At 43.8% G+C, this 25,027-nt stretch overlaps 1 long non-coding RNA gene across 1 annotated transcript; it reads right to left on the bottom strand.

The window, feature by feature from the left end:
* Positions 1-2,107: 2,107 nt before the first annotated feature.
* LOC307181400 lies at positions 2,108-22,690 on the bottom strand. The gene is made up of 3 exons (XR_013826679.1): positions 22,634-22,690; positions 13,164-13,245; positions 2,108-2,187 (listed from the first exon to the last, which is right to left on the bottom strand). It is a non-coding gene; the product is annotated as an uncharacterized lncRNA (long non-coding RNA).
* Between the last annotated feature and the right edge of the window lie 2,337 nt (positions 22,691-25,027).

Genomic DNA, 25,027 nt, shown 5'->3' with positions numbered 1-25,027 from the left:
AACCGATTTCAGGAGGTAGACTGGAATTGCATTGAAAGCATAGGAAAAGAGGAAGAACGTCCACAATGATGCACTTGGCCAAAAAGGGCGTATGCGTTTTTTCCTGAATATATTCAGGAAAAAACGCATACGCCCTTTTTGGCCAACCAAGCAAGCTTGCAAAGGAAATCTGCACTACAATGAAGTCTCACTTCCCCCCGGTCAAAAGGGCCATCTGAAAAAAGTGTAAAATCCAGAAAGGCAGGACAGGCCATGGAGAACTGGGAGCCTTGTTATGCTGAAGGGCGGGATGTAAATTGCCAACAAACACTCGGGAGAAGTGTATGGTGTTTCCTGAAACATCTAAAAAACAAAGCAACAGAGCCTAGGGCACTTCCACTTATGGTCCTATAGCTTAGGGAATTTAAAATCAAAAAGACACAGCCACCCCAAAGTTTGGAACGGCTCTGTTTACAAGAACCTCGTTTACAGTACAAGTTCAACATCACAGAAAGTGAAAAATGGATAAAGAAGTTGTGGTATTTACTTACAAAGCAATATCACTCAGCAATGAATTCTGTGTCATCAGGCCCTTAGCAGCACAATGAGTGGATTCAGGTATGATGATTCTAACTGAAATAAGTCACACAGAAAAAGAAACATCATAAGATATCAGTAATACACGGAATGTAAACTTGGCTACACAGGAACTGAATTACAGAACAGAACAGGGTCTCAAATTTAGAAAACCAACTTATGCTTGCTTAAGGGTAAAGGGGAGTTGGCGTGCTGCATAAAACCAGAGATTGAAATGAGCACAGATAAAGTTCCTTAAGCCAAATATGGAATAGACAAGAGCTACTCCTTGCTCAACGAAATGGACTCAAAACCCCATATTAAACGCCTAAGAATGTACCTGACTAGTAAGTATCTTAAAACCTATGGATTGCTATGTCTCCAAAAGAGAATCAAGCGTGTGTACAGGGGCATAAACGCAGCAGTGATAGGATTGGAGAGGTTCGGTGAGCAAATGAAGACCCTTTGAAGTCATATTGCATGGTACCCATTACACGGGTCTCAACTCTCCAGGTTTAAGGTATTCTTCCTTCAGCTAAAACATGCATGTGGAACCCAGAGTATGATCAACCATGTGAACGGGAGACGTGTTCAAATATGTCTCAGTTTTCCTCCCCTGGTACTCGGGTGCAACATTCCAGACGCTTTACTAACACTCTCCCCACTTGGAGAGTCAGTCCCTTTAACCTCCTGTTTGGCCCAGTTTGCAATTTCTGCGGAAGATGAACAGGAATAGCGAGAACCAATGAGAGGCTAGCTGGAGGTGTCTTGACGGGCAAATTCAACTCTCATTTCCCACCAGGAAGAGGAATTAACCAAAGGCTCAGCATGCCGGGCCGGAACCAGATTAGGGCCTGAAGCCATCCTGCGGTGTTGCGGCCAGGTCACAAGAAAGCGAGTTGAAGAAAGGAGCTCAGGGGCACTGTAATTCACAAACCTGCAGAGTTATAAATGACAGCTATCGTCCAAAAATAGACTGAAGTAAGGCTGCCAAGAGGACTTGAAAGCGGGGCAGAATTGCAGGAAACCGGTTTCAGGAGGTAGACTGGAATTGCATTGAAAGCATAGGAAAAGAGGCAGAACGTCCACAATGATGCACTTGGCCAAAAAGGGCGTATGCGTTTTTTCCTGAATATATTCAGGAAAAAACGCATACGCCCTTTTTGGCCAACCAAGCAAGCTTGCAAAGGAAATCTGCACTACAATGAAGTCTCACTTCCCCCCGGTCAAAAGGGCCATCTGAAAAAAGTGTAAAATCCAGAAAGGCAGGACAGGCCATGGAGAACTGGGAGCCTTGTTATGCTGATGGGCGGGATGTAAATTGCCAAGAACCACTTGGGAGAAGTGTATGGTGTTTCCTGAAACAACTAAAAAACAAAGCAACAGAACCTAGGGCACTTCCACTTATGGTCCTATAGCTTAGGGAAATTAAAATGAAAAAGACACAGCCACCCCAAAGTGTGGAACGGCTCTGTTTACAAGAACCTCGTTTACAGTACAAGTTCAACATCGCAGAAAGTGAAAAATGGATAAAGAAGTTGTGGTATTTACTTACAAAGCAATATCACTCAGCAATGAAATCTGTGTCATCAGCCCTTAGCAGCACAATGAGTGGATTCAGGTATGATGATTCTAACTGAAATAATTCACACAGAAAAAGAAACATCATAAGATATCACTAATACACGGAATGTAAACTTGGCTACACAGGAACTGCATTCCAAAACAGAACAGGGTCTCAAATTTAGAAAACCAACTTATGCTTGCTTAAGGGGAAAGGTGAGTTGGGGTGCTGCATAAAACCAGAGATTGAAATGAGCACAGATAAAGTTCCTTAAGCCAAATATGGAATAGACAAGAGCTACTCCTTGCTCAACGAAATGGACTCAAAACCCCATATTAAACGCCTAAGAATGTACCTGACTAGTAAGTATCTTAAAACCTATGGATTGCTATGTCTCCAAAAGAGAATCAAGCATGTGTACAGGGGCATAAACGCAGCAGTGATAGGATTGGAGAGGTTCGGTGAGCAAATGAAGACCCTTTGAAGTCATATTGCATGGTACCCATTCCACGGGTTTCAACTACCCAGGTTTTAGGTATTCTTCCTTCAGCTAAAACATGCATGTGGAACCCAGAGTATGATCATCCGTGTGAACGGGAGACGTGTTCAAATATGTCTCAGTTTTCCTCCCCTGGTACTCGGGTGCAACATTCCAGACGCTTTACTAACACTCTCCCGACTTGGAGAGTCATCGCCTTTAACCTCCTGTTTGGCCCAGTTTGTAATTTCTGTGGAAGATGAACAGGAATAGCGAGAACCAATGAGAGACTAGCTGGAGGTGTCTGGACGGGCAAATTTAACTCTCATTTCCCACCAGGAAGAGGAAATAACCAAAGGCTCAGCGTGCCGTGCCGGAACCAGATTAGGGCCTGAAGCCATCCTGTGGTGTTGCGGCCAGCTCACAAGAAAGCGAGTTGAAGAAAGAGCTCAGGGGCACTGTAATTCACAAACCTGCAGAGTTATAAATGACAGCTATCGTCCAAAAATAGACTGAAGTAAGGCTGCCAAGAGGACTTGAAAGCGGGGCAGAATTGCAGGAAACCGATTTCAGGAGGTAGACTGGAATTGCATTGAAAGCATAGGAAAAGAGGCAGAACGTCCACAATGATGCACTTGGCCAAAAAGGGCGTATGCGTTTTTTCCTGAATATATTCAGGAAAAAACGCATACGCCCTTTTTGGCCAACCAAGCAAGCTTGCAAAGGAAATCTGCACTACAATGAAGTCTCACTTCCCCCCGGTCAAAAGGGCCATCTGAAAAAAGTGTAAAATCCAGAAAGGCAGGACAGGCCATGGAGAACTGGGAGCCTTGTTATGCTGATGGGCGGGATGTAAATTGCCAACAACCACTTGGGAGAAGTGTATGGTGTTTCCTGAAACATCTAAAAAACAAAGCAACAGAACCTAGGGCACTTCCACTTATGGTCCTATAGCTTAGGGAAATTAAAATGAAAAAGACACAGCCACCCCAAAGTTTGGAACGGCTCTGTTTACAAGAACCTCATTTACAGTACAAGTTCAACATCGCAGAAAGTGAAAAATGGATAAAGAAGTTGTGGTATTTACTTACAAAGCAATATCACTCAGCAATGAAATCTGTGTCATCAGGCCCTTAGCATCACAATGAGTGGATTCAGGTATGATGATTCTAACTGAAATAAGTCACACAGAAAAAGAAACATCATAAGATATCACTAATACACGGAATGTAAACTTGGCTACACAGGAACTGAATTACAGAACAGAACAGGGTCTCAAATTTCGAAAACCAACTTATGCTTGCTTAAGGGGAAAGGTGAGTTGGGGTGCTGCATAAAACCAGAGATTGAAATGAGCACAGATAAAGTTCCTTAAGCCAAATATGGAATAGACAAGAGCTACTCCTTGCTCGAAGAAATGGACCCAACACCGCATATTAAACGCCTAAGAATGTACCTGACTAGTAAGTATCTTAAAACCTAGGGATTGCTATGTCTCCGAAAGAGAATCAAGCATGTGTACAGGGGCATAAACGCAGCAGTGATAGGATTAGAGAGGTTCGGTGAGCAAATGAAGACCCTTTGAAGTCATATTGCATGGTACCCATTCCACGGGTTTCAACTACCCAGGTTTTAGGTATTCTTCCTTCAGGTAAAACATGCATGTGGAACCCAGAGTATGATCAACCATGAGATCGGGAGACGTGTTCAAATATGTCTCAGTTTTCCTCCCCTGGTACTCGGGTGCAACATTCCAGACGCTTTACTAACACTCTCCCGACTTGGAGAGTCAGTCCCTTTAACCTCCTGTTTGGCCCAGTTTGCAATTTCTGTGGAAGATGAACAGGAATAGCGAGAACCAATGAGAGACTAGCTGGAGGTGTCTGCACGGGCAAATTTACTTCTCATTTCCCACCAGGAAGAGGAATTAACCAAAGGCTCAGCATGCCGGGCCGGAACCAGATTAGGCCCTGAAGCCATCCTGCGGTGTTGCGGCCAGGTCACAAGAAAGCGAGTTGAAGAAAGGAGCTCAGGGGCACTGTAATTCACAAACCTGCAGAGTTATAAATGACAGCTATCGTCCAAAAATAGACTGAAGTAAGGCTGCCAAGAGGACTTGAAAGCGGGGCAGAATTGCAGGAAACCGATTTCAGGAGGTAGACTGGAATTGCATTGAAAGCATAGGAAAAGAGGCAGAACGTCCACAATGATGCACTTGGCCAAAAAGGGCGTATGCGTTTTTTCCTGAATATATTCAGGAAAAAACGCATACGCCCTTTTTGGCCAACCAAGCAAGCTTGCAAAGGAAATCTGCACTACAATGAAGTCTCACTTCCCCCCGGTCAAAAGGGCCATCTGAAAAAAGTGTAAAATCCAGAAAGGCAGGACAGGCCATGGAGAACTGGGAGCCTTGTTATGCTGATGGGCGGGATGTAAATTGCCAACAGACACTTGGGAGAAGTGTATGGTGTTTCCTGAAACATCTAAAAAACAAAGCAACAGAGCCTAGGGCACTTCCACTTATGGTCCTATAGCTTAGGGAAATTAAAATCAAAAAGACACAGCCACCCCAAAGTTTGGAACGGCTCTGTTTACAAGAACCTCGTTTACAGTACAAGTTCAACATCGCAGAAAGTGAAAAATGGATAAAGAAGTTGTGGTATTCACTTACAATGCAGTATCACTCAGCAATGAAATCTATGTCATCAGGCCCGTAGCAGCACAATGAGTGGATTCAGGTATGATGATTCTAACTGAAATAAGTCACACAGAAAAAGAAACATCATAAGATATCAGTAATACACGGAATGTAAACTTGGCTACACAGGAACTGAATTACAGAACAGAACAGGGTCTCAAATTTAGAAAACCAACTTATGCTTGCTTAAGGGGAAAGGTGAGTTGGGGTGCTGCATAAAACCAGAGATTGAAATGAGCACAGATAAAGTTCCTTAAGCCAAATATGGAATAGACAAGAGCTACTCCTTGCTCAACGAAATGGACTCAACACCCCATATTAAACGCCTAAGAATGTACCTGACTAGTAAGTATCTTAAAACCTATGGATTGCTATGTCTCCGAAAGAGAATCAAGCATGTGTACAGGGGCATAAACGCAGCATTGATAGGATTGGAGAGGTTCGGTGAGCAAATGAAGACCCTTTGAAGTCATATTGCATGGTACCCATTCCACGGGTTTCACCTACCCAGGTTTAAGGTATTCTTCCTTCAGCTAAAACATGCATGTGGAACCTAGAGTATGATCAACCATGTGATCGGGAGACGTGTTCAAATATGTCTCAGTTTTCGTACCCTGGTACTCGGGTGCAACATTCCAGACGCTTTACTAACACTCTCCCCACTTGGAGAGTCAGTCCCTTTAACCTCCTGTTTGGCCCAGTTTGCAATTTCTGCGGAAGATGAACAGGAATAGCGAGAACCAATGAGAGACTAGCTGGAGGTGTCTGAACGGGCAAATTTAACTCTCATTTCCCACCAGGAAGAGGAATTAACCAAAGGCTCAGCGTGCCATGCCGGAACCAGATTAGGGCCTGAAGACATCCTGCGGTGTTGCGGCCAGGTCACAAGAAAGCGAGTTGAAGAAAGGAGCTCAGCGGCACTGTAATTCACAAACCTGCAGAGTTATAAATGACAGCTATCGTCCAAAAATAGACTGAAGTAAGGCTGCCAAGAGGACTTGAAAGCGGGGCAGAATTGCAGGAAACCGATTTCAGGAGGTAGATTGGAAATGCACTGAAAGCTTAAGAAAAGAGGCAGAACGTCCACAATGATGCACTTGGCCAAAAAGGGCGTATGCGTTTTTTCCTGAATATATTCAGGAAAAAACGCATACGCCCTTTTTGGCCAACCAAGCAAGCTTGCAAAGGAAATCTGCACTACAATGAAGTCTCACTTCCCCCCGCTCAAAAGGGCCATCTGATAAAAGTGTAAAATCCAGAAAGGCAGGACAGGCCATGGAGAACTGGGAGCCTTGTTATGCTGATGGGCGGGATGTAAATTGCCAACAGACACTCAGGAGAAGTGTATGGTGTTTCCTGAAACATCTAAAAAACAAAGCAACAGAGCCTAGGGCACTTCCACTTATGGTCCTATAGCTTAGGGAAATTAAAATCAAGAAGACACAGCCACCGCAAAGTTTGGGACGCCTCCGTTTACAAGAACCTCGTTTACCGTACAAGTTCAATATCACAGAAAGTGAAAAATGGATAAAAAAGATGTGGTGTTTACTTACAAAGCAATATCACTCAGCAATGAAATCTGTGTCATCAGGCCCTTAGCAGCACAATGAGTGGATTCAGGTATGATGATTCTAACTGAAATAAGTCACACAGAAAAAGAAACATCATAAGATATCAGTAATACACGGAATGTAAACTTGGCTACACAGGAACTGAATTACAGAACAGAACAGGGTCTCAAATTTAGAAAACCAACTTATGCTTGCTTAAGGGGAAAGGTGAGTTGGGGTGCTGCATAAAACCAGAGATTGAAATGAGCACAGATAAAGTTCCTTAAGCCAAATATGGAATAGACAAGAGCTACTCCTTGCTCAACGAAATGGACTCAACACCGCATATTAAACGCCTAAGAATGTACCTGACTAGTAAGTATCTTAAAACCTATAGATTGCTATGTCTCCGAAAGAGAATCAAGCATGTGTACAGGGGCATAAACGCAGCAGTGATAGGATTGGAGAGGTTCGGTGAGCAAATGAAGACCCTTTGAAGTCATATTGCATGGTACCCATTCCACGGGTTTCAACTACCCAGGTTTTAGGTATTCTTCCTTCAGCTAAAACATGCATGTGGAACCCAGAGTATGATCAACCATGTGATCGGGAGACGTGTTCAAATATGTCTCAGTTTTCGTACCCTGGTACTCGGGTGCAACATTCCAGACGCTTTACTAACACTCTCCCCACTTGGAGATTCAGCGCCTTTAACCTCCTGTTTGGCCCAGTTTGCAATTTCTGCGGAAGATGAACAGGAATAGCGAGAACCAATGAGAGGCTAGCTGCAGGTGTCTGGACGGGCAAATTTAACTCTCATTTCCCACCAGGAAGAGGAATTAACCAAAGGCTCAGCATGCCGGGCCGGAACAAGATTAGGGCCTGAAGCCATCCTGCGGTGTTGCGGCCAGGTCACAAGAAAGCGAGTTGAAGAAAGGAGCTCAGGGGCACTGTAATTCACAAACCTGCAGAGTTATAAATGACAGCTATCGTCCAAAAATAGACTGAAGTAAGGCTGCCAAGAGGACTTGAAAGCGGGGCAGAATTGCAGGAAACCGATTTCAGGAGGTAGACTGGAATTGCATTGAAAGCATAGGAAAAGAGGCAGAACGTCCACAATGATGCACTTGGCCAAAAAGGGCGTATGCGTTTTTTCCTGAATATATTCAGGAAAAAACGCATACGCCCTTTTTGGCCAACCAAGCAAGCTTGCAAAGGAAATCTGCACTACAATGAAGTCTCACTTCCCCCCGGTCAAAAGGGCCATCTGAAAAAAGTGTAAAATCCAGAAAGGCAGGACAGGCCATGGAGAACTGGGAGCCTTGTTATGCTGAAGGGCGGGATGTAAATTGCCAACAAACACTCGGGAGAAGTGTATGGTGTTTCCTGAAACATCTAAAAAACAAAGCAACAGAACCTAGGGCACTTCCATTTATGGTCCTATAGCTTAGGGAAATTAAAATCAAAAAGACACAGCCACCCCAAAGTTTGGATCGGCTCTGTTTACAAGAACCTCGTTTACAGTACAAGTTCAACATCGCACAAAGTGAAAAATGGATAAAGAAGTTGTGGTATTTCCTTACAAAGCAATATCACTCAGCAATGAAATCTGTGTCATCAGGCCCTTAGCAGCACAATGAGTGGATTCAGGTATGATGATTCTAACTGAAATAAGTCACACAGAAAAAGAAACATCATAAGATATCAGTAATACACGGAATGGAAACTTGGCTACACAGGAACTGAATTACAGAACAGAACAGGGTCTCAAATTTAGAAAACCAACTTATGCTTGCTTAAGGGGAAAGGTGAGTTGGGGTGCTGCATAAAACCAGAGATTGAAATGAGCACAGATAAAGTTCCTTAAGCCAAATATGGAATAGACAAGAGCTACTCCTTGCTCAATGAAATGGACTCAACACCCCATATTAAACGCCTAAGAATGTACCTGACTAGTAAGTATCTTAAAACCTATGGATTGCTATGTCTCCGAAAGAGAATCAAGCATGTGTACAGGGGCATAAACGCAGCAGTGATAGGATTGGAGAGGTTCGGTGAGCATATGAAGACCCTTTGAAGTCATATTGCATGGTACCCATTACACGGGTCTCAACTCTCCAGGTTTAAGGTATTCTTCCTTCAGCTAAAACATGCATGTGGAACCCAGAGTATGATCAACCATGTGAACGGGAGACGTGTTCAAATATATCTCAGTTTTCCTCCCCTGGTACTTGGGTGCAACATTCCAGACGCTTTACTAACACTCTCCCGACTTGGAGAGTCAGTCCCTTTAACCTCCTGTTTGGCCCAGTTTGCAATTTCTGTGGAAGATGAACAGGAATAGCGAGAACCAATGAGAGACTAGCTGGAGGTGTCTGCACGGGCAAATTTACCTCTCATTTCCCACCAGGAAGAGGAATTAACCAAAGGCTCAGCATGCCGGGCCGGAACCAGATTAGGCCCTGAAGCCATCCTGCGGTGTTGCGGCCAGGTCACAAGAAAGCGAGTTGAAGAAAGGAGCTCAGGGGCACTGTAATTCACAAACCTGCAGAGTTATAAATGACAGCTATCGTCCAAAAATAGACTGAAGTAAGGCTGCCAAGAGGACTTGAAAGCGGGGCAGAATTGCAGGAAACCGATTTCAGGAGGTAGACTGGAATTGCATTGAAAGCATAGGAAAAGAGGCAGAACGTCCACAATGATGCACTTGGCCAAAAAGGGCGTATGCGTTTTTTCCTGAATATATTCAGGAAAAAACGCATAAGCCCTTTTTGGCCAACCAAGCAAGCTTGCAAAGGAAATCTGCACTACAATGAATTCTCACTTTCCCCCGGTCAAAAGGGCCATCTGAAAAAAGTGTAAAATCCAGAAAGGCAGGACAGGCCATTGAGAACTGGGAGCCTTGTTATGCTGATGGGCGGGATGTAAATTGCCAACAGACACTTGGGAGAAGTGTATGGTGTTTCCTGAAACATCTAAGAAACAAAGCAACAGAGCCTAGGGCACTTCCACTTATGGTCCTATAGCTTAGGGAAATTAAAATCAAAAAGACACAGCCACCCCAAAGTTTGGAACGGCTCTGTTTACAAGAACCTCGTTTACAGTACAAGTTCAACATCGCAGAAAGTGAAAAATGGATAAAGAAGTTGTGGTATTCACCTACAAAGCAATATCACTCAGCAATGAAATCTATGTCATCAGGCCCTTAGCAGCACAATGAGTGGATTCAGGTATGATGATTGTAACTGAAATAAGTCACACAGAAAAAGAAACATCATAAGATATCAGTAATACACGGAATGTAAACTTGGCTACACAGGAACTGAATTACAGAACAGAACAGGGTCTCAAATTTAGAAAACCAACTTATGCTTGCTTAAGGGGAAAGGTGAGTTGGGGTGCTGCATAAAACCAGAGATTGAAATGAGCACAGATAAAGTTCCTTAAGCCAAATATGGAATAGACAAGAGCTACTCCTTGCTCAATGAAATGGACTCAACACCGCATATTAAACGCCTAAGAATGTACCTGACTAGTAAGTATCTTAAAACCTATGGATTGCTATGTCTCCGAAAGAGAATCAAGCATGTGTACAGGGGCATAAACGCAGCAGTGATAGGATTGGAGAGGTTCGGTGAGCAAATGAAGACCCTTTGAAGTCATATTGCATGGTACCCATTCCACGGGTTTCAACTACCCAGGTTTAAGGTATTCTTCCTTCAGCTAAAACATGCATGTGGAACCTAGATTATGATCAACCATGTGATGGGGAGACGTGTTTAAATATGTCTCAGTTTTCGTACCCTGGTACTCGGGTGCAACATTCCAGACGCTTTACTAACACTCTCCCGACTTGGAGAGTCAGTCCCTTTAACCTCCTGTTTGGCCCAGTTTGCAGTTTCTGCGGAAGATGAACAGGAATAGCGAGAACCAATGAGAGGCTAGCTGGAGGTATCTGGACGGGCAAATTTAACTCTCATTTCCCACCAGGAAGAGGAATTAACCAAAGGCTCAGCGTGCCGTGCCGGATCCAGATTAGGGCCTGAAGCCATCCTGCGGTGTTGCGGCCAGGTCACAAGAAAGCGAGTTGAAGAAAGGAGCTCAGGGGCACTGTAATTCACAAACCTGCAGAGTTATAAATGACAGCTATCGTCCAAAAATAGACTGAAGTAAGGCTGCCAAGAGGACTTGAAAGCGGGGCAGAATTGCAGGAAACCGATTTCAGGAGGTAGACTGGAATTGCATTGAAAGCATAGGAAAAGAGGCAGAACGTCCACAATGATGCACTTGGCCAAAAAGGGCGTATGCGTTTTTTCCTGAATATATTCAGGAAAAAACGCATACGCCCTTTTTGGCCAACCAAGCAAGCTTGCAAAGGAAATCTGCACTACAATGAAGTCTCACTTCCCCCCGGTCAAAAGGGCCATCTGAAAAAAGTGTAAACTCCAGAAAGGCAGGACAGGCCATGGAGAACTGGGAGCCTTGTTATGCTGAAGGGCGGGATGTAAATTGCCAACAAACACTCGGGAGAAGTGTATGGTGTTTCCTGAAACATCTAAAAAACAAAGCAACAGAACCTAGGGCACTTCCACTTATGGTCCTATAGCTTAGGGAAATTAAAATCAAAAAGACACAGCCACCCCAAAGTTTGGATCGGCTCTGTTGACAAGAACCTCGTTTACAGTACAAGTTCAACATCGCACAAAGTGAAAAATGGATAAAGAAGTTGTGGTATTTACTTACAAAGCAATATCACTCAGCAATGAAATCTGTGTCATCAGGCCCTTAGCAGCACAATGAGTGGATTCAGGTATGATGATTCTAACTGAAATAAGTCACAGAGAAAAAGAAACATCATAAGATATCAGTAATACACGGAATGGAAACTTGGCTACACAGGAACTGAATTACAGAACAGAACAGGGTCTCAAATTTAGAAAACCAACTTATGCTTGCTTAAGGGGAAAGGTGAGTTGGGGTGCTGCATAAAACCAGAGATTGAAATGAGCACAGATAAAGTTCCTTAAGCCAAATATGGAATAGACAAGAGCTACTCCTTGCTCAATGAAATGGACTCAACACTGCATATTAAACGCCTAAGAATGTACCTGACTAGTAAGTATCTTAAAACCTATGGATTGCTATGTCTCCGAAAGAGAATCAAGCATGTGTACAGGGGCATAAACGCAGCAGTGATAGGATTGGAGAGGTTCGGTGAGCAAATGAAGACCCTTTGAAGTCATATTGCATGGTACCCATTCCACGGGTTTCAACTACCCAGGTTTAAGGTATTCTTCCTTCAGCTAAAACATGCATGTGGAACCTAGATTATGATCAACCATGTGATGGGGAGACGTGTTTAAATATGTCTCAGTTTTCGTACCCTGGTACTCGGGTGCAACATTCCAGACGCTTTACTAACACTCTCCCGACTTGGAGAGTCAGTCCCTTTAACCTCCTGTTTGGCCCAGTTTGCAGTTTCTGCGGAAGATAAACAGGAATAGCGAGAACCAATGAGAGGCTAGCTGGAGGTATCTGGACGGGCAAATTTAACTCTCATTCCCACCAGGAAGAGGAATTAACCAAAGGCTCAGCGTGCCGTGCCGGATCCAGATTAGGGCCTGAAGCCATCCTGCGGTGTTGCGGCCAGGTCACAAGAAAGCGAGTTGAAGAAAGGAGCTCAGGGGCACTGTAATTCACAAACCTGCAGAGTTATAAATGACAGCTATCGTCCAAAAATAGACTGAAGTAAGGCTGCCAAGAGGACTTGAAAACGGGGCAGAATTGCAGGAAACCGATTTCAGGAGGTAGACTGGAATTGCATTGAAAGCATAGGAAAAGAGGCAGAACGTCCACAATGATGCACTTGGCCAAAAAGGGTGTATGCGTATTTTCCTGAATATATTCAGGAAAAAACGCATACGCACTTTTTGGCCAACCAAGCAAGCTTGCAAAGGAAATCTGCACTACAATGAAGTCTCACTTCCCCCTGGTCAAAAGTGCCATCTGAAAAAAGTGTAAAATCCAGAAAGGCAGGACAGGCCATGGAGAACTGGGAGCCTTGTTATGCTGATGGGCGGGATGTAAATTGCCAACAACCACTCGGGAGAAGTGTATGGTGTTTCCTGAAACATCTAAAAAACAAAGCAACATAGCCTAGGGCACTTCCACTTATGGTCCTATAGCTTAGGGAATTTAAAATCAAAAAGACACAGCCACCCCAAAGTTTGGAACGGCTCTGTTTACAAGAACCTCGTTTACAGTACAAGTTCAACATCGCAGAAAGTGAAAAATGGATAAAGAAGTTGTGGTATTTACTTAAAAAGCAATATCACTCAGCAATGAAATCTGTGTCATCAGGCCCTTAGCAGCACAATGAGTGGATTCAGGTATGATGATTCTAACTGAAATAAGTCACACAGAAAAAGAAACATCATAAGATATCAGTAATACACGGAATGGAAACTTGGCTACACAGGAACTGAATTACAGAACAGAACAGGGTCTCAAATTTAGAAAACCAACTTATGCTTGCTTAAGGGGAAAGGTGAGTTGGGGTGCTGCATAAAACCAGAGATTGAAATGAGCACAGATAAAGTTCCTTAAGCCAAATATGGAATAGACAAGAGCTACTCCTTGCTCAACGAAATGGACTCAACACCGCATATTAAACGCCTAAGAATGTACCTGACTAGTAAGTATCTTAAAACCTATGGATTGCTATGTCTCCGAAAGAGAATCAAGCATGTGTACAGGGGCATAAACGCAGCAGTGATAGGATTGGAGAGGTTCGGTGAGCAAATGAAGACCCTTTGAAGTCATATTGCATGGTACCCATTCCACGGGTTTCAACTACCCAGGTTTTAGGTATTCTTCCTTCAGCTAAAACATGCATGTGGAACCCAAGTATGATCAACCATGTGATCGGGAGACGTGTTCAAATATGTCTCAGTTTTCTTCCCCTGGTACTCGGGTGCAACATTCCAGACGCTTTACTAACACTCTCCCGACTTGGAGAGTCAGTCCCTTTAACCTCCTGTTTGGCCCAGTTTGCAATTTCTGCGGAAGATGAACAGGAATAGCGAGAACCAATGAGAGGCTAGCTGGAGGTGTCTGGACGGGCAAATTTAACTCTCATTTCCCACCAGGAAGAGGAAATAACCAAAGGCTCAGCATGCCGTGCCAGAACCAGATTAGGGCCTGAAGACATCCTGCGGTGTTGCGGCCAGGTCACAAGAAAGCGAGTTGAAGAAAGGAGCTCAGGGGCACTGTAATTCACAAACCTGCAGAGTTATAAATGACAGCTATCGTCCAAAAATAGACTGAAGTAAGGCTGCCAAGAGGACTTGAAAGCGGGGCAGAATTGCAGGAAACCGATTTCAGGAGGTAGACTGGAATTGCACTGAAGGCATAGGAAAAGAGGCAGAACGTCCACAATGATGCACTTGGCCAAAAAGGGCGTATGCGTTTTTTCCTGAATATATTCAGGAAAAAACGCATACGCCCTTTTTGGCCAACCAAGCAAGATTACAAAGGAAATCTGCACTACAATGAAGTCTCAATTCCCCCCGGTCAAAAGGGCCATCTGAAAAAAGTGTAAAATCCAGAAAGGCAGGACAGGCCATGGAGAACTGGGAGCCTTGTTATGCTGATGGGCGGGATGTAAATTGCAAACAACCACTCGGGAGAAGTGTATGGTGTTTCCTGAAACATCTAAAAAACAAAGCAACAGAGCCTAGGGCACTTCCACTTATGGTCCTATAGCTTAGGGAATTTAAAATCAAAAAGACACAGCCACCCCAAAGTTTGGAATTGCTCTGTTTACAAGAACCTCGTTTACAGTACAAGTTCAACATCGCAGAAAGTGAAAAATGGATAAAGAAGTTGTGGTATTTACTTACAAAGCAATATCACTCAGCAATGAAATCTGTGTCATCAGGCCCTTAGCAGCACAATGAGTGGATTCAGGTATGATGATTCTAACTGAAATAAGTCACACAGAAAAAGAAACATCATAAGATATCAGTAATACACGGAATGGAAACTTGGCTACACAGGAACTGAATTACAGAACAGAACAGGGTCTCAAATTTCGAAAACCAACTTATGCTTGCTTAAGGGGAAAGGTGAGTTGGGGTGCTGCATAAAACCAGAGATTGAAATGAGCACAGATAAAGTTCCTTAAGCCAAATATGGAATAGACAAGAGCTACTCCTTGCTCAACGAAATGGACTCAACACCGCATATTAAACGCCTAAGAATGTACCTGACTAGTAAGTATCTTAAAACCTATGGATTGCTATGTCTCCGAAAGAGAATCAAGCATGTGTACAGGGGCATAAACGCAGCAGTGATAGGATTGGAGAGGTTCGTGAGCAAATGAAGACCCTTTGAAGTCATATTGCATGGTACCCATTCCACGGGTTTCAACTACCCAGGTTTTAGGTATTCTTCCTTCAGCTAAAACATGCATGTGGAACCCAAGTATGATCAACCATGTGAACGGGAGACGTGTTCAAATATGTCTCAGTTTTCTTCCCCTGGTACTTGGGTGCAACATTCCAGACGCTTTACTAACACTCTCCCGACTTGGAGAGTCAGTCCCTTTAACCTCCTGTTTGGCCCAGTTTGCAATTTCTGCGGAAGATGAACAGGAATAGCGAGAACCAATGAGAGGCTAGCTGGAGGTGTCTGGACGGGCAAATTCAACTCTCATTTCCCACCAGGAAGAGGAATTAACCAAAGGCTCAGCATGCCGGGCCGGAACCAGATTAGGGCCTGAAGCCATCCTGCGGTGTTGCGGCCAGGTCACAAGAAAGCGAGTTGAAGAAAGGAGCTCAGGGGCACTGTAATTCACAAACCTGCAGAGTTATAAATGACAGCTATCGTCCAAAAATAGACTGAAGTAAGGCTGCCAAGAGGACTTGAAAGCGGGGCAGAATTGCAGGAAACCGATTTCAGGAGGTAGACTGGAATTGCATTGAAAGCATAGGAAAAGAGGCAGAACGTCCACAATGATGCACTTGGCCAAAAAGGGCGTATGCGTTTTTTCCTGAATATATTCAGGAAAAAACGCATACGCCCTTTTTGGCCAACCAAGCAAGCTTGCAAAGGAAATCTGCACTACAATGAAGTCTCACTTCCCCCTGTTCAAAAGGGCCATCTGAAAAAAGTGTAAAATCCAGAAAGGCAGGACAGGCCATGGAGAACTGGGAGCCTTGTTATGCTGATGGGCGGGATGTAAATTGCCAACAACCACTCGGGAGAAGTGTATGGTGTTTCCTGAAACATCTAAAAAACAAAGCAACAGAGCCTAGGGCACTTCCACTTATGGTCCTATAGCTTAGGGAATTTAAAATCAAAAAGACACAGCCACCTCAAAGTTTGGAACGGCTCTGTTTACAAGAACCTCGTTTACAGTACAAGTTCAACATCGCAGAAAGTGAAAAATGGATAAAGAAGTTGTGGTATTTACTTACAAAGCAATATCACTGAGCAATGAAATCTGTGTCATCAGGCCCTTAGCAGCACAATGAGTGGATTCAGGTATGATGATTCTAACTGAAATAAGTCACACAGAAAAAGAAACATCATAAGATATCAGTAATACACGGAATGTAAACTTGGCTACACAGGAACTGAATTACAGAACAGAACAGTGTCTCAAATTTCGAAAACCAACTTATGCTTGCTTAAGGGGAAAGGTGAGTTGGGGTGCTGCATAAAACCAGAGATTGAAATGAGCACAGATAAAGTTCCTTAAGCCAAATATGGAATAGACAAGAGCTACTCCTTGCTCAACGAAATGGACTCAACACCGCATATTAAACGCCTAAGAATGTACCTGACTAGTAAGTATCTTAAAACCTATGGATTGCTATGTCTCCGAAAGAGAATCAAGCATGTGTACAGGGGCATAAACGCAGCAGTGATAGGATTGGAGAGGTTCGGTGAGCAAATGAAGACCCTTTGAAGTCATATTGCATGGTACCCATTCCACGGGTTTCAACTACCCAGGTTTTAGGTATTCTTCCTTCAGCTAAAACATGCATGTGGAACCCAAGTATGATCAACCATGTGATCGGGAGACGTGTTCAAATATGTCTCAGTTTTCTTCCCCTGGTACTCGGGTGCAACATTCCAGACGCTTTACTAACACTCTCCCCACTTGGAGAGTCAGCGCCTTTAACCTCCTGTTTGGCCCAGTTTGCAATTTCTGCGGAAGATGAACAGGAATAGCGAGAACCAATGAGAGGCTAGCTGGAGGTGTCTGGACGGGCAAATTTAACTCTCATTTCCCACCAGGAAGAGGAAATAACCAAAGGCTCAGCATGCCGTGCCAGAACCAGATTAGGGCCTGAAGACATCCTGCGGTGTTGCGGCCAGGTTACAAGAAAGCGAGTTGAAGAAAGGAGCTCAGGGGCACTGTAATTCACAAACCTGCAGAGTTATAAATGACAGCTATCGTCCAAAAATAGACTGAAGTAAGGCTGCCAAGAGGACTTGAAAGCGGGGCAGAATTGCAGGAAACCGATTTCAGGAGGTAGACTGGAATTGCATTGAAAGCATAGGAAAAGAGGCCGAACGTCCACAATGATGCACTTGGCCAAAAAGGGCGTATGCGTTTTTTCCTGAATATATTCAGGAAAAAACGCATACGCCCTTTTTGGCCAACCAAGCAAGCTTGCAAAGGAAATCTGCACTACAATGAAGTCTCACTTCCCCCCGGTCAAAAGGGCCATCTGAAAAAAGTGTAAAATCCAGAAAGGCAGGACAGGCCATGGAGAACTGGGAGCCTTGTTATGCTGATGGGCGGGATGTAAATTGCAAACAACCACTCGGGAGAAGTGTATGGTGTTTCCTGAAACATCTAAAAAACAAAGCAACAGAGCCTAGGGCACTTCCACTTATGGTCGTATAGCTTAGGGAATTTAAAATCAAAAAGACACAGCCACCCCAAAGTTTGGAATGGCTCTGTTTACAAGAACCTCGTTTACAGTACAAGTTCAACATCGCAGAAAGTGAAAAATGGATAAAGAAGTTGTGGTATTTACTTACAAAGCAATATCACTCAGCAATGAAATCTGTGTCATCAGGCCCTTAGCAGCACAATGAGTGGATTCAGGTATGATGATTCTAACTGAAATAAGTCACACAGAAAAAGAAACATCATAAGATATCAGTAATACACGGAATGTAAACTTGGCTACACAGGAACTGAATTACAGAACAGAACAGGGTCTCAAATTTAGAAAACCAACTTATGCTTGCTTAAGGGGAAAGGTGAGTTGGGGTGCTGCATAAAACCAGAGATTGAAATGAGCACAGATAAAGTTCCTTAAGCCAAATATGGAATAGACAAGAGCTACTCCTTGCTCAACGAAATGGACTCAACACCGCATATTAAACGCCTAAGAATGTACCTGACTAGTAAGTATCTTAAAACCTATGGATTGCTATGTCTCCGAAAGAGAATCAAGCATGTGTACAGGGGCATAAACGCAGCAGTGATAGGATTGGAGAGGTTCGTGAGCAAATGAAGACCCTTTGAAGTCATATTGCATGGTACCCATTCCACGGGTTTCAACTACCCAGGTTTTAGGTATTCTTCCTTCAGCTAAAACATGCATGTGGAACCCAAGTATGATCAACCATGTGAACGGGAGACGTGTTCAAATATGTCTCAGTTTTCTTCCCCTGGTACTCGGGTGCAACATTCCAGATGCTTTACTAACACTCTCCCGACTTGGAGAGTCAGTCCCTTTAACCTCCTGTTTGGCCCAGTTTGCAATTTCTGCGGAAGATGAACAGGAATAGCGAGAACCAATGAGAGGCTAGCTGGAGGTGTCTGGAAGGGCAAATTTAACTCTCATTTCCCACCAGGAAGAGGAAATAACCAAAGGCTCAGCATGCCGTGCCAGAACCAGATTAGGGCCTGAAGCCATCCTGCGGTGTTGCGGCCAGCTCACAAGAAAACGAGTTGAAGAAAGGAGCTCAGGGGCACTGTAATTCACAAACCTGCAGAGTTATAAATGACAGCTATCGTCCAAAAATAGACTGAAGTAAGGCTGCCAAGAGGACTTGAAAGCGGGGCAGAATTGCAGGAAACCGATTTCAGGAGGTAGACTGGAATTGCATTGAAAGCATAGGAAAAGAGGCCGAACGTCCACAATGATGCACTTGGCCAAAAAGGGCGTATGCGTTTTTTCCTGAATATATTCAGGAAAAAACGCATACGCCCTTTTTGGCCAACCAAGCAAGCTTGCAAAGGAAATCTGCACTACAATGAAGTCTCACTTCCCCCCGGTCAAAAGGGCCATCTGAAAAAAGTGTAAAATCCAGAAAGGCAGGACAGGCCATGGAGAACTGGGAGCCTTGTTATGCTGATGGGCGGGATGTAAATTGCAAACAACCACTCGGGAGAAGTGTATGGTGTTTCCTGAAACATCTAAAAAACAAAGCAACAGAGCCTAGGGCACTTCCACTTATGGTCGTATAGCTTAGGGAATTTAAAATCAAAAAGACACAGCCACCCCAAAGTTTGGAATGGCTCTGTTTACAAGAACCTCGTTTACAGTACAAGTTCAACATCGCAGAAAGTGAAAAATGGATAAAGAAGTTGTGGTATTTACTTACAAAGCAATATCACTCAGCAATGAAATCTGTGTCATCAGGCCCTTAGCAGCACAATGAGTGGATTCAGGTATGATGATTCTAACTGAAATAAGTCACACAGAAAAAGAAACATCATAAGATATCAGTAATACACGGAATGGAAACTTGGCTACACAGGAACTGAATTACAGAACAGAACAGGGTCTCAAATTTAGAAAACCAACTTATGCTTGCTTAAGGGGAAAGGTGAGTTGGGGTGCTGCATAAAACCAGAGATTGAAATGAGCACAGATAAAGTTCCTTAAGCCAAATATGGAATAGACAAGAGCTACTCCTTGCTCAACGAAATGGACTCAACACCGCATATTAAACGCCTAAGAATGTACCTGACTAGTAAGTATCTTAAAACCTATGGATTGCTATGTCTCCGAAAGAGAATCAAGCATGTGTACAGGGGCATAAACGCAGCAGTGATAGGATTGGAGAGGTTCGTGAGCAAATGAAGACCCTTTGAAGTCATATTGCATGGTACCCATTCCACGGGTTTCAACTACCCAGGTTTTAGGTATTCTTCCTTCAGCTAAAACATGCATGTGGAACCCAAGTATGATCAACCATGTGAACGGGAGACGTGTTCAAATATGTCTCAGTTTTCTTCCCCTGGTACTCGGGTGCAACATTCCAGACGCTTTACTAACACTCTCCCGACTTGGAGAGTCAGTCCCTTTAACCTCCTGTTTGGCCCAGTTTGCAATTTCTGCGGAAGATGAACAGGAATAGCGAGAACCAATGAGAGGCTAGCTGGAGGTGTCTGGAAGGGCAAATTTAACTCTCATTTCCCACCAGGAAGAGGAAATAACCAAAGGCTCAGCATGCCGTGCCAGAACCAGATTAGGGCCTGAAGCCATCCTGCGGTGTTGCGGCCAGCTCACAAGAAAACGAGTTGAAGAAAGGAGCTCAGGGGCACTGTAATTCACAAACCTGCAGAGTTATAAATGACAGCTATCGTCCAAAAATAGACTGAAGTAAGGCTGCCAAGAGGACTTGAAAGCGGGGCAGAATTGCAGGAAACCGATTTCAGGAGGTAGACTGGAATTGCATTGAAAGCATAGGAAAAGAGGCCGAACGTCCACAATGATGCACTTGGCCAAAAAGGGCGTATGCGTTTTTTCCTGAATATATTCAGGAAAAAACGCATACGCCCTTTTTGGCCAACCAAGCAAGCTTGCAAAGGAAATCTGCACTACAATGAAGTCTCACTTCCCCCCGGTCAAAAGGGCCATCTGAAAAAAGTGTAAAATCCAGAAAGGCAGGACAGGCCATGGAGAACTGGGAGCCTTGTTATGCTGATGGGCGGGATGTAAATTGCCAACAACCACTCGGGAGAAGTGTATGGTGTTTCCTGAAATATCTAAAATACAAAGCAACAGAACCTAGGGCACTTCCACTTATGGTCCTATAGCTTAGGGAAATTAAAATCAAAAAGACACAGCCACCCCAAAGTTTGGAACGGCTCTGTTTACAAGAACCTCGTTTACAGTACAAGTTCAACATCGCAGAAAGTGAAAAATGGATAAAGAAGTTGTGGTATTTACTTACAAAGCAATATCACTCAGCAATGAAATCTGTGTCATCAGGCCCTTAGCAGCACAATGAGTGGATTCAGGTATGATGATTCTAACTGAAATAAGTCACACAGAAAAAGAAACATCATAAGATATCAGTAATACACGGAATGGAAACTTGGCTACACAGGAACTGAATTACAGAACAGAACAGGGTCTCAAATTTAGAAAACCAACTTATGCTTGCTTAAGGGGAAAGGTGAGTTGGGGTGCTGCATAAAACCAGAGATTGAAATGAGCACAGATAAAGTTCCTTAAGCCAAATATGGAATAGACAAGAGCTACTCCTTGCTCAACGAAATGGACTCAACACCGCATATTAAACGCCTAAGAATGTACCTGACTAGTAAGTATCTTAAAACCTATGGATTGCTATGTCTCCGAAAGAGAATCAAGCATGTGTACAGGGGCGTAAACGCAGCAGTGATAGGATTGGAGAGGTTCGTGAGCAGATGAAGACCCTTTGAAGTCATATTGCATGGTACCCATTCCACGGGTTTCAACTACCCAGGTTTTAGGTATTCTTCCTTCAGCTAAAACATGCATGTGGAACCCAAGTATGATCAACCATGTGAACGGGAGACGTGTTCAAATATGTCTCAGTTTTCTTCCCCTGGTACTCGGGTGCAACATTCCAGACGCTTTACTAACACTCTCCCGACTTGGAGAGTCAGTCCCTTTAACCTCCTGTTTGGCCCAGTTTGCAATTTCTGCGGAAGATGAACAGAAATAGCGAGAACCAATGAGAGGCTAGCTGGAGGTGTCTGGACGGGCAAATTCAACTCTCATTTCCCACCAGGAAGAGGAATTTACCAAAGGCTCAGCATGCCGGGCCGGAACCAGATTAGGGCCTGAAGCCATCCTGCGGTGTTGCGGCCAGGTCACAAGAAAGCGAGTTGAAGAAAGGAGCTCAGGGGCACTGTAATTCACAAACCTGCAGAGTTATAAATGACAGCTATCGTCCAAAAATAGACTGAAGTAAGGCTGCCAAGAGGACTTGAAAACGGGGCAGAATTGCAGGAAACCGATTTCAGGAGGTAGACTGGAATTGCATTGAAAGCATAGGAAAAGAGGCAGAACGTCCACAATGATGCACTTGGCCAAAAAGGGCGTATGCGTTTTTTCCTGAATATATTCAGAAAAAAACGCATACGCCCTTTTTGGCCAACCAAGCAAGCTTGCAAAGGAAATCTGCACTACAATGAAGTCTCACTTCCCCCTGGTCAAAAGGGCCATCTGAAAAAAGTGTAAAATCCAGAAAGGCAGGACAGGCCATGGAGAACTGGCAGCCTTGTTATGCTGATGGGCGGGATGTAAATTGCCAACAACCACTCGGGAGAAGTGTATGGTGTTTCCTGAAACATCTAAAAAACAAAGCAACAGAGCCTAGGGCACTTCCACTTATGGTCCTATAGCTTAGGGAATTTAAAATCAAAAAGACACAGCCACCCCAAAGTTTGGAACGGCTCTGTTTACAAGAACCTCGTTTACAGTACAAGTTCAACATCGCAGAAAGTGAAAAATGGATAAAGAAGTTGTGGTATTTACTTAAAAAGCAATATCACTCAGCAATGAAATCTGTGTCATCAGGCCCTTAGCAGCACAATGAGTGGATTCAGGTATGATGATTCTAACTGAAATAAGTCACACAGAAAAAGAAACATCATAAGATATCAGTAATACACGGAATGTAAACTTGGCTACACAGGAACTGAATTACAGAACAGAACAGGGTCTCAAATTTCGAAAACCAACTTATGCTTGCTTAAGGGGAAAGGTGAGTTGGGGTGCTGCATAAAACCAGAGATTGAAATGAGCACAGATAAAGTTCCTTAAGCCAAATATGGAATAGACAAGAGCTACTCCTTGCTCAACGAAATGGACTCAACACCGCATATTAAACGCCTAAGAATGTACCTGACTAGTAAGTATCTTAAAACCTATGGATTGCTATGTCTCCGAAAGAGAATCAAGCATGTGTACAGGGGCATAAACGCAGCAGTGATAGGATTGGAGAGGTTCGGTGAGCAAATGAAGACCCTTTGAAGTCATATTGCATGGTACCCATTCCACGGGTTTCAACTACCCAGGTTTTAGGTATTCTTCCTTCAGCTAAAACATGCATGTGGAACCCAGAGTATGATCTACCATGTGATCTGGAGACGTGTTCAAATATGTCTCAGTTTTCCTCCCCTGGTACTCGGGTGCAACATTCCAGATGCTTTACTAACACTCTCCCGACTTGGAGAGTCAGTCCCTTTAACCTCCTGTTTGGCCCAGTTTGCAATTTCTGCGGAAGATGAACAGGAATAGCGAGAACCAATGAGAGGCTAGCTGGAGGTGTCTGGACGGGCAAATTCAACTCTCATTTCCCACCAGGAAGAGGAATTAACCAAAGGCTCAGCATGCCGGGCCGGAACCAGATTAGGGCCTGAAGCCATCCTGCGGAGTTGCGGCCAGGTCACAAGAAAGCGAGTTGAAGAAAGGAGCTCAGGGGCACTGTAATTCACAAACCTGCAGAGTTATAAATGACAGCTATCGTCCAAAAATAGACTGAAGTAAGGCTGCCAAGAGGACTTGAAAGCGGGGCAGAATTGCAGGAAACCGATTTCAGGAGGTAGACTGGAATTGCATTGAAAGCATAGGAAAAGAGGCAGAACGTCCACAATGATGCACTTGGCCAAAAAGGGCGTATGCGTTTTTTCCTGAATATATTCAGGAAAAAACGCATACGCCCTTTTTGGCCAACCAAGCAAGCTTGCAAAGGAAATCTGCACTACAATGAAGTCTCACTTCCCCCCGGTCAAAAGGGCCATCTGAAAAAAGTGTAAAATCCAGAAAGGCAGGACAGGCCATGGAGAACTGGGAGCCTTGTTATGCTGATGGGCGGGATGTAAATTGCCAAGAACCACTTGGGAGAAGTGTATGGTGTTTCCTGAAACAACTAAAAAACAAAGCAACAGAACCTAGGGCACTTCCACTTATGGTCCTATAGCTTAGGGAAATTAAAATGAAAAAGACACAGCCACCCCAAAGTTTGGAACGGCTCTGTTTACAAGAACCTCGTTTACAGTACAAGTTCAACATCGCAGAAAGTGAAAAATGGATAAAGAAGTTGTGGTATTTACTTACAAAGCAATATCACTCAGCAATGAAATCTGTGTCATCAGGCCCTTAGCAGCACAATGAGTGGATTCAGGTATGATGATTCTAACTGAAATAAGTCACACAGAAAAAGAAACATCATAAGATATCAGTAATACACGGAATGTAAACTTGGCTACACAGGGACTGCATTCCAAAACAGAACAGGGTCTCAAATTTAGAAAACCAACTTATGCTTGCTTAAGGGGAAAGGTGAGTTGGGGTGCTGCATAAAACCAGAGATTGAAATGAGCACAGATAAAGTTCCTTAAGCCAAATATGGAATAGACAAGAGCTACTCCTTGCGCAACGAAATGGACTCAACACCGCATATTAAACGCCTAAGAATGTACCTGACTAGTAAGTATCTTAAAACCTATGGATTGCTATGTCTCCGAAAGAGAATCAAGCATGTGTACATGGGCATAAATGCAGCAGTGATAGGATTGGAGGGGTTCGTGAGCAAATGAAGACCCTTTGAAGTCATATTGCATGGTACCCATTCCACGGGTCTCAACTCTCCAGGTTTAAGGTATTGTTCCTTCAGCTAAAACATGCATGTGGAACCTAGATTATGATCAACCATGTGATCGGGAGACGTGTTCAAATATGTCTCAGTTTTCGTACCCTGGTACTCGGGTTCAACATTCCAGACGCTTTACTAACACTCTCCCCACTTGGAGAGTCAGTCCCTTTAACCTCCTGTTTGGCCCAGTTTGCAATTTCTGTGGAAGATGAACAGGAATAGCGAGAACCAATGAGAGACTAGCTGGAGGTGTCTGGATGGGCAAATTTAAC

This window comes from Stenella coeruleoalba (genome assembly GCF_951394435.1).
Source record: "Stenella coeruleoalba genome assembly, contig: scaffold_235, whole genome shotgun sequence".
Lineage (NCBI taxonomy): Eukaryota > Metazoa > Chordata > Mammalia > Artiodactyla > Delphinidae > Stenella > Stenella coeruleoalba.
The sequence above is the reverse complement of the archived record's forward strand: the minus strand, read 5'-3'. Positions and strand labels throughout refer to the sequence as shown.